This window comes from Staurois parvus, unplaced genomic scaffold (assembly GCF_062004578.1).
Source record: "Staurois parvus isolate SC_StPar_1 unplaced genomic scaffold, SC_StPar_1.0 ptg000132l, whole genome shotgun sequence".
In the NCBI taxonomy this organism is placed as follows: Eukaryota; Metazoa; Chordata; class Amphibia; order Anura; family Ranidae; genus Staurois; species Staurois parvus.
The window spans coordinates 9,019,037-9,029,883 of NW_028317928.1; the positions used below are offsets into that span (position 1 = coordinate 9,019,037).

At 37.9% G+C, this 10,847-nt stretch overlaps 1 long non-coding RNA gene across 3 annotated transcripts; it reads left to right on the forward strand.

The window, feature by feature from the left end:
* Nucleotides 1–3,180: 3,180 nt before the first annotated feature.
* On the forward strand, nucleotides 3,181–10,327 carry LOC149466316 (uncharacterized). Of its 3 annotated transcripts, none has more exons than XR_016312126.1 (6): nucleotides 3,181–3,248; nucleotides 3,387–3,446; nucleotides 5,060–5,142; nucleotides 6,306–6,426; nucleotides 8,784–8,841; nucleotides 10,109–10,327. It is a non-coding gene; the product is annotated as an uncharacterized LOC149466316 (long non-coding RNA). The 3 variants fall into 3 exon arrangements; XR_016312128.1 differs by having other exon boundaries at nucleotides 3,234–3,248; nucleotides 3,368–3,446; XR_016312127.1 differs by lacking the exon at nucleotides 8,784–8,841 and having other exon boundaries at nucleotides 3,182–3,248.
* The last annotated feature ends 520 nt before the right edge of the window (nucleotides 10,328–10,847 follow it).

A 10,847-nucleotide genomic window follows, 5' to 3' on the forward strand; every position in this document is an offset into this window, starting at 1 on the left:
CAGGAAATGTGTGCAGGAACGTTTTTAGACCAGAAGGCAATAATTTCCATATGAAGCAGGTTTAAATAGCCCGCCAGACATAACGTGTGCGCTACCGCGCATGTGCGAGCCTTCTGCACTACCGCGCATGCACGGCCACATACCGCCGCGACTCGAGAGGATCCATTGCCGTCGCACCGCTGCACGGCGGCGGGATCCCTGACACATGGTGTGGTGGATCCATCCTGCCTTGTATCAACGGTTCATGCATGTGCCGCTGACAAATCTGCAACAACTGCGTGATGATATCATGGCAATATGGACCAAAATCTCTGAGGAATGTTTCCAACACCTCGATGAATCTACGCCATGAAGAGTTAAGGCCGTTCTGAAGGAAAAAGGGGGTCCAACCGGTTACTAGGAAGATGGACCTAATAAAGTGGCGGTGACTGTAGGTGCCATCCATGTATTTTTATGGTGACATTTTAATGAAATATTAATAAAAATATGAACTTTATAAGACAGTTTATGAGTTGTATTAGTACCCATAAAGTCCAATTTTTCTCTTTGCTTGTGTTATGGGATTATGAAAGACCTTGGGCACCCTGGGGTAGGATCTAAAAATAATGGTGAGGGGTACGCAAGACTGCACCTCAAAGTGGGAGTGGTTTAAAGGGGAATGATTAAACAGAATCTGTGCCTAGTTGCAGTATACATTGTACTCATATGATATCCCATATGGAAGAAAAATAGATTTGAAAAATATTTTAAAAATATTCTTCCCAAATATATTGACATATATTAAAAACACACACACACACACACACACACACACACACACACACACACACACACACACACACACACACACACACACACACACACACACACACACACACACACACACACACACACACACACACACACACACACACTTGAAATGTGATACATTTCAAAATACACATCTACATTTTTGGAATGCAATTACAAATACAGTATATGTTAAAATTACTTTTTTATATGTTAACAAAAATCTGAAGAATATATTTTAAAAAATATTTTTAATATATTTTGTAATATATAAAAAATGCATTTCAATATGCAATATATATATATATATATATATATATATATATGTATATATTTATTGACATATATTGAATATTGCCAAAGTTGTAGCATTTCAAATATATGTCAAGAAGAATATTTTTTAAATATATTTTAAATATATTTTTCTTCCATGTGGGATGCTACAGTCCTTGTACCCCCAAAACACGGTCTCACAGATAAATCCCTCAAGACAAAGGATAATTTTTTTACAAGTTAAACTTTTCCATAACATCTGCTTTTCTGCACACTAAGAAGCATTACTTTGAGCATACCTTCGAGTATCCCAGCAGACTCTGGAGTGGATTCATATATGGTGCGCTAATTGTAGGAGAATAGATGGGGTGATGGGGGATCAGTCATACCATTCCCCATTGGTTGAAGCAGCTGGATGGGAGGCAGATCAGCTGTAGTAATCCTATATCGCTCCTACCCACATGGAAGAAAAATTTATTTTAAATATATTTTAAAAATATTCTTCCCAAATATATTGACATATATTTGAAATACTACAAATTTGGCCATATTCAATATATTTAAAAATTTATATATATATATACACATTTTTTACAAAATATATGAAAAATAATTTTAAAAATACATTTTCAAATATACTGTATGTCCCTAAAAATATAAATCTACATTTTTGGAATGTGTTCACAAAATATATAAAAAATATTTTTAAAACTATATATTTTTTAAATATACTCTTCAGATTTTTTTTAACATATAAAAAAGTCATTTTAACATATATTTGTAAATGCATTCCAAAAATGTAGATTTGTAGGTTTAAAGACATACAGTATATTTGAAATTTATTTTTACAAATAATTTTCATATATTTTGTAATAAAAACACATTTAAACATACCAGTGTGTATATATATATATATATATATCTTGAAATATATTGAATATGGCCATATGAATATGTTGGTCTCCAGCAAAATGGCGCACGTGAAATGTGCATGCGCCATTTTCACTATATATACACGATGTGAAACGTCAGACGCTGTAGGCACCATGTGGGTCCCAGCGGCCATCTTGGATCTCTGTATATGGTCAGTGAATTCTGTTCTGTTCCTTATACATCTGCATTTGTGTTGGAATAAACATATACCTCTTAAAACGGTATCACGCTATTGGCCTCCTCTTTTTGGGCTCCTTGTGAGCTTCTAACAATCCACAGAGCTGTATGAGAGAAGTGGCAGAGCCATTGCTTACAGCAGAGGAAGCAGTGAGGGAACATCAGAGCAGACCATACTCACCTTTAAAGGGGCCTCCAGTTGATCTACTGAGAGTGTTATCTCATGCGCTAATTGATTGCGCATCTGGTGAGTGCGCAGTCTTTACACCATTGGTCACATCACCATATTACCGGATCACCAACTATTGAAGATCAATATCAGATTTTCCGCACATCCATTCTTGGACATTATAATTATAATTTTTCAGCACTTTAGCACTGTTGGTCACTTTACAGTGACAGAGTTGTACGCAACCACTAAGTCACTTTATTTTGCTGATATATTAGCACCTTATCACTGGTCACTTTATTGAATGTTCTCATTAATCCCTTCATGCCGGCTGCACGCAAATGTGCAGCCTCCCGGCGTCTGGGCCTAGATGCCGAGCGGCCGCACATTTGCGTTCATATAACAAAAAACATATGTGCTGAGAGTGCGCGCCCCACGGACTCCCAGCACACATGTGAGGTATTCACGGAAAGGTCCCGGTCCGCTCTTTCGATCGGGATCTTTCCCGATCATGTGACCGGCCGTGACGTCCCCGCGGCCACATGACACTAAGCCCCGCCCACCTCCCGGCACAGGAACTCCTCTTCACGCCAGGACGATCTGACGTGAAGGGGTTAATATATGTTTGATATTTATTGCATATGTAATTTTGACACTTGGCAATTTTAAGATTTTAGCGCTGCACCTATTTTTTATTTGATGCTTTGGAGGTTTTTTGGTACATTTTGGTGTTTCAGCAGCTTGTTTGACTTCAACACTCACTTATCTCTGTGCTTTCTTAATGTAAATATATGTCGCATGTAAAATTTTTTGTTCCTGAATATATTTCTCTTCCATATGGACAGATCCAGGGAATGTTTGAAATGCTTACTGGGTGCTGATGTCTGTCCCACCTGGAGGCTAGGAGGTAAATATTTTTGTAGATTCATATGCTGAGTTATGTGTTCCTGAGAAAGATGTGACTATTACCTCAAACTTTAATTAAACCTTCTGTGTACTCAACTTCTTCATCTTCTATTATATAAGCCGTCCTTGTTCTTCGTAGATTAGACCTCCACTGAAGTCTTCCATCTGTCTACATTCTCAGCACCAACTGACCTCCCCGGTAAGTATACGCTGGAATATCTGTATTATATTATTCATCCTATTATAATTATTTATAAGGAAAGAATCCTCAGTCTTCAGATTTCAGGTAAACTTTAAATGACTCCTCTGTTTTATTTTGATTTTTAAATAATGTCAAGGTTCCTCCTATCATTTTTGCACAATAATGGGAAAATTAAAATTGTTTCACGAAATTCAAACCAGAAAACACTAAAATTGGCCAGAGGTTACAAAAATTCTCTTAAGACAGAATAAAAATTCGGAAGTGACGTCATGTATTTGTGTTGTATTTTAGGATGAAAACTGAGCTGATTAAATGAAAATTGTATGATCTGGTATTGTACGAATGGGGTTCCCCAGTGACAGCTGAATGTAAGAATTGTCTGCAATTAAAAATTAAAACCCTTCAGGTCTGGTATGGATTTTGGGGGGTCCCCCCTCAAAATCCATTACCAGACCCTTTTCTGAGCATGCAGCACAGCGGGTCAGGAAAGGGGGGGACAAGCGAGTGGCCCCCCTTCCTGAAACATACCAGTCCACATGCCCTACAATTAGGCAGGTGCCGACTGACAACTCATGGGGCCCCTGGGCAATAGGGGATCATGGGGCCCCTGTGTCCTTGCCGACACTCAAAGCACACCCAAAAAAGCCTGTAAAAAGGTACCAGGGGCATTTCATGGGGCCCCCTACTGACCCTGGGCCCTCGGGCAGTACCCAAGTGCTAGAATGGTCAGTCCACCCCTGGCAGGTCCCCCCCCCCCAAAGCACCTTGTTCCCATGTCTGCAATTAAACATTAAAGCCCTTCAGGTCTGGTATGGATTTTGGGGGGTCCCCCCTTAAAATCCATACCAGACCCTTTTCTGAGCATGCAGCAGGCAAGTCAGGAAAGGGGGGGGGACAAGCGAGTGGCCCCCCTTCCTGAAACATACCAGTCCACATGCCCAACAATTGGGCAGGTGCCCTCCAAAGCACCTTGTCCCCATGTCTGCAATTAAAAATTAAAGCCCTTCAGGTCTGGTATGGATTTTGGGGGATCCCCCCCTCAAAATCAATACCAGACCCTTTTCTGAGCATGCAGCATGGCAGATCAGGAAAGGGGGGACAAGCGAGTGGCCACCCTTCCTGAAACATACCAGTCCACGTGCCCTACAATTGGGCGGGTGCCCCCCCCCCCCCAAAGCACCTTGTCCCCATGTCTGCAATTAAAAATTAAAGCCCTTCAGGTCTAGTGTGTATTTTGGGAGGTCCCCCCCAAAATCCATATCAGAGCCTTTTCTGAGCATGCAGCATGGCAGGTCAGGAAAGGAAAGGGGGGGACAAGCAAGTGGCCCCCCTTACTGAACCATATGATCCACACTTTTTTTGTTCCCAGAACACACGAACGGCTGATGTTGGAGTCGAACTTATGTTCAAGCCCAACACCATCCAATCATAGAGACCATCATCTGGGGACTGTTCTCATTCATACAAGAAAAAAAAAACCTATAGAAGCTATTGGAGATGCCAGTGCAGGTTCATACAAATTGATTTTCAGTCTAACATCCTTTCTCGGGTTATTTTTGAGTCGTCTTTCCAATTTTGTCTTCTTTCCATGAATCCAAAATGATCCACAGAGCCCAAAGATGTTCACCTTGAAGAAATCCCTGTTACTCCTTTTCTTTCTTGGGATCGTCTCCTTGTCTCTCTGTGAGGAAGAGTAAGTATCTAGAAGACTTTTTTTTTAAATACAGACGTACCTCGGTTTACGAACGCCTCGGTTAAAATAATTTTCGGTTTACGAATGAAAATCCATTGAAAATAATGCCTCAGTTTACAAATTTTTTTCTCAATAAGAATGGATTAATTGGTTTTCAATGCATTTACGAATTAATTTTTAATAATGTCCCTGTACAGTATTTAGGCCTTTAAAGTGCACTTTATAAAGATTTTTGAACAGATAAAAGACTTTTTTTGACTTTTTTTCTGACCTCCGGAACAGATTAATTGGTTTTCAATGCATTTACAATTTTTAATCATGTCCCTGTACAGTATTTATGCCTTTAAAGTGCAAACTATAAAGAGTTTTGAACAGATGAAACTTTTTTTGACTTTTTTTCTGACCTCCGGGACGGATTAATTGGTTTTCAATGCATTAACGAATTAATTTTTATTTGTGTCCCTGTACAGTATTAATGCCTTTAAAGTGCACTTTATAAAGAGTTTTTAACAGACAAAAGACTTTTTTTTCCCTTTTTTCTGACCTCCGGAATGGATTAATTGGTTTTCAATGCATTCCTATGGGAAACGGCGTTTTCGGTTTACGAATTTTTCACGATACAAAAAGTCCCGTAGAGCGCATTCAGTTCGTAAACCGAGGTGAGCCTGTAAAAGTATAACCTTTTAACCCTTTTGCTGCCAAATCTGTACAACGTACAGACCTGCAGCACTGCTTCCAGCTGGCCGGGTCCGTACACTGTACAGACCTGCGTTCCGCCATCTGCTAAAGGCTCGTGGTCACTGACCTGATGGCACAACTGTTCAGAAGACTCTGCTGGACAAACTACCAGCTCTGATTAGTGGACGACAATATGCCCCCGACACCTTCTGCCACGTCTGACATTTCTCCCCCAGCTTCCCCCCCCTGCACATACCCTGCCATGCCCCCACCACTCTTCCCTACCACACCGGTCCCTTCAGCCCTGCCCCCTCACTCGCTGTGACAGCGTGAGGAAAGTGCAGCCGATAACCGTCAAATGTATTGGATAAAGCTGATCACGTGGTAAAAGGCCACTGTGATTGGCCTTTTACCTCAACCCGTAAAATCCAGTTTTTCCCTTTAAACCAATGTGGTTGTATGTAACAATGACCGTTTCCTCTCAGGAGAGACACCGAAGAAGAAGAAAATGAAGAAAATGAAGGGGATACTAAAGTTAAGGACGTAAAAAGATGCGGGATCAGACATGGCAGGGTGTATTGTGGACGCTGATCATTAGAAAGACAGGTTGAAATGTGACTTGTAAATCATCTGATGTGGAATATCATTTATCTAAATGCACAACAGATGTCTGATAAATAATAATCAATATTCATACATCGTGTTGTCTTCTTTTTTTTCTTTTTTTTTTACTATTTTTACAACATACCTCCTTTAGTTACATTACTATATGTTGAAATGCGTTTTCTTTTACAAAATATATGAAAAATATTTTTAAAAATACATTTTCAAATATATTGCATGTCTTTAAAAATACAAATTTACATTTTTGGAATTAATTTACAAATATATGTAAATATATATGTTAAAATTACTTTTTTATATGTTAAAAAAATCTGAAGAAAAAAAAATAAGTATAGTTTTAAAAATATTTTTCATATATTTTGTGTTATAGATAAAAAAAATGCATTTCAACATACCTACGTACCTCCTTTAGTTGGGGGAGCTATAGTCCTTAGCACACTTTCCGAGGAATGTAATCACTTGTTAACTTTCAGTTGGATACATCGGCCCCACTGATCCTGGGAGATCCTCCAAATAGGACAAAAGGACTCACATGGAAGAAAAATATATTTGAAATATATTTTAAAAATATTCTTCCCAAATATATTAACATATATTTGAAATACTACAATTTTGGCTATATTCAATATATTTAAAAATAAATAAATATATATACAGTACTGTATGTTGAAATGCGTTTTCTTTTACAAAATATATGAAAAATATTTTTAAAAATACATTTTCAAATATACTATATGTCTTTAAAAATACACATTTACATTTTTGGAATTTATTTACAAATATATGTAAAATATATGTTAAAATGACTTTTTTATATGTAAAAAAAAATCTGAAGAAAAAAAAAGTATATTTTTAAAAATATTTTTCATATATTTTGTGTTATAGATAAAAAAAATGCATTTCAACATACCTACGTACCTCCTTTAGTTGGGGGAGCTATAGTCCTTAGCACACTTTCCGAGGAATGTAATCACTTGTTAACTTTCAGTTGGATACATCGGCCCCACTGATCCTGGGAGATCCTCCAAATAGGACAAAAGGACTCACATGGAAGAAAAATATATTTGAAATATATTTTAAAAATATTCTTCCCAAATATATTAATATATATTTGAAATACTACAACTTTGGCCATATTCAATATATTTAAAAATAAATAAATATATATATATATATATATATATATATATATATATTGTATGTTGAAATGCGTTTTCTTTTACAAAATATATGAAAACTATTTTTAAAAATACATTTTCAAATATACTGTATGTCTTTAAAAATACATTTAATCTACATTTTTGGAATGCATTTATATGGTAAAAAAATCTGAAGAATATATTTTCAAAAAGTATATTTGTAAAAATATTTTTCATATATTTTGTAATATATAAAAATGCATTTCAACATGCAGTATGTATATATATATATATTTATATATATATAGAAATATATTGAATATGGCCTAAAATATATTCTTCAGATTTTTTTTAACATATAAAAAAAGTAATTTTAACATATATTTTTACATATGTTTGTAAATGCATTCCAAAAATGTAGATTAAATGTATTTTTAAAGACATACAGTATATTTGAAAATGTATATTTAAAAACATTTTTCATATATTTTGTTATTTTGTAATAAAAACGCATTTCAACATACGGTATGTACAGTATATATATATATATATATATATATATATATTTATTGAAATATATTTTGAAATACATTGCATATATATATATATATATATATATATATATATATATATATATATATACTGTATGTTGAAATGCATTTTCTTTTACAAAATATATGAAACCTATTTTTAAAAATACATTTTCAAATATACTGTATGTCTTTAAAAATACATTTAATCTACATTTTTGGAATGCATTTACATGTATATTTTATATGGTAAAAAAATCTGTAATTTTGTAATAAAAAACTTCACATGAAGTGGAAAAAGTCGCTTATGAGTGACGGTCCATGCAATCGCCAAGGGTCGGATACGACTGGATAGATAGATTGATCGATCTATCTATGCTTGTCCCACATGTTTGAAGCTGTTTACTGTTGACTGGCTCACTACCTCACCAACTACTCTTTCAGTAAAATAGTACTTTCTGAGATTAGTTTTGAACTTTCCTCCAGTTAGTTCAAGGTCATGTCCCCGTGTTCTTGATTTGGGTTTCATGTTGACAATCCTGCCCTCCTAATCCTGATTCACCCCCTTGATGTATTTAGAGGTTTCACTCATGTCTCCCCTTTCCCTTCTTTCCTCCAGACTGTACATGTTAAGTTCCTGAAGTCTCTCCTGATATGTTTCATCCCCCAGACCTTTCACCATTTTTGTTCCCGACTCTGGACTTGTTCTACCTTATCAATATCTTTTCGTAAGTGAGATCACCAGAACTGGACACAGTATTCTAAATGAGGTCTAACTAAAGATCTATATAGAAGAATAAGGACCTCCTTCCTCCCGCTGGTGACCCCTCTAGTGATATAAAGATCTATATAAAGAGGAATCAGGACCTCCTTCCTCCTGCCGATGACCCCTCTAATGACATAAAGATCTATACCAGCAATGGGCAAACTACGGCCTGCGGGCCGTATACGGAGAATGTGAGGGGAGCTAGGCTCCTCTCACAGTCTGCCCTGAAGACCGGTGTAGCATGAAAATCTGTCTCCTATGAGGATCTGTCCCCCTCGACGTATCTGCGCATGTGCCGGAGATCGCCGATCGGCTGCTAATGCCTGAAACTGGCACATGCGCAGATACTTCAAGGGGGACAGATCCTCATAGGAGACAGATTTTCATGCTACACCGGAAAGGCGTGGGAACACGGCGAGAGGAACGCGCGGAGCAAAGGTAAGTGAATTCACACAGGGGGGACTTGGGGACTTAATATGGGGGATGAATTAATATGGGGAATGATTTACTATGGGGGATGAATTACAATATGGGGGATGAATTACTATATGGGGGATGAATTACTATATGGGGGATTAATTACTATGGGGGATTAATTACTATGGGGGATGAATTACTATATGAGGGATGAATTACTATATGGGGGATGAATTACTATGGGGGATGAATTACTATGGGGGATGAATTACTATATGGGGGATGAATTACCATGGGGGATGAATTACCATGGGGGATGAATTACTATATGGGGGATGAATTACTATATGGGGGATGAATTACTATGGGGGATGAATTACTTTGGGGGATGAATTACTATATGGGGGATGAATTACTATGCTTACTATGGGGGAATATTACTATACTTACTATGGATGACACATACACATCATTCATCTACTCTTGGTCCGGCCCAATATATGAACCCATTGCGGCCCTCAAGTCAAAAAGTTTGCCCACCCCTGATCTATACGGACGAATCAGGACCTCCTTCCTCCTGCCAGTGACCCCTCTAGTGACATAAAGATCTATATGGAGGAATCGGGACCTCCTTCCTCTTGCCGGTGACCCCCTCTAGTGATATAAAGAACTATATAGGGGAATCAGGACCTCCTTCCTCCTGCCGGTGACCCCTCTAGTGATATAAAGATCTACATTTGGTCCTAACGAAATACAGTTGTTGTATAATATTCAGCGCTGTTTTATTTAACAATACCTGTGTCTTCTACCAGGAGAGACGCCGATGAAGAAGAAAATGAAGAAAACGGAGAGGAAACTAAAGTGGAAGAAGTAAAAAGAATTCTCCTACCTTGGTTGAGGCCCAATAGAAAGGGAAAACGTTAACTTGAGTAGTTTGAAAAAATGTTGAAACGTAAATTGGAAATCATCTGAATTGGAATATAGTTTAGCTAAATGCACAACAGATGTCTAATAAAAAATTAATACTCATACACAGTGTTTTCTTCTTTTTTTACTGTTTTTACAAAGTACGTGTAGCGCTACCCTCACAAGGGCCACTGTGTTGTGGGTACCATTAAAGTGTTACTAAACCCCGGACCCTGCATTCACTATATCCGTACTCCCCGGACCCTGCGTTCACTATATCCGCTCTCCCTGGACCCTCCATTCACTATATCTGGTCTCCCCGGACCCTGCATTCACTATATCAGCTCTCCCCGGACCCTTCATTCACTATATCTGCTCTCCCCGGACGCTGCAATCACTATATATGGTCCCCCAGAACCCTGCATTAACTATATCCGCTCTCCCCGAATCCTGCATTCACTATAGCTGGTCTCTCTGGACCCTACAGTCAGTATATATGGTCCCCCAGAACCCTGCATTCACTATATCCGCTCTCCCCAAACCCTGCATTCACTATATCCGGTCTCCCCGAACCCTGCAATGACTTTATCCGCTCTCCCTGGACCCCCCATTCACTATATCCGGTCTCCCTGGACCCCCCATTCA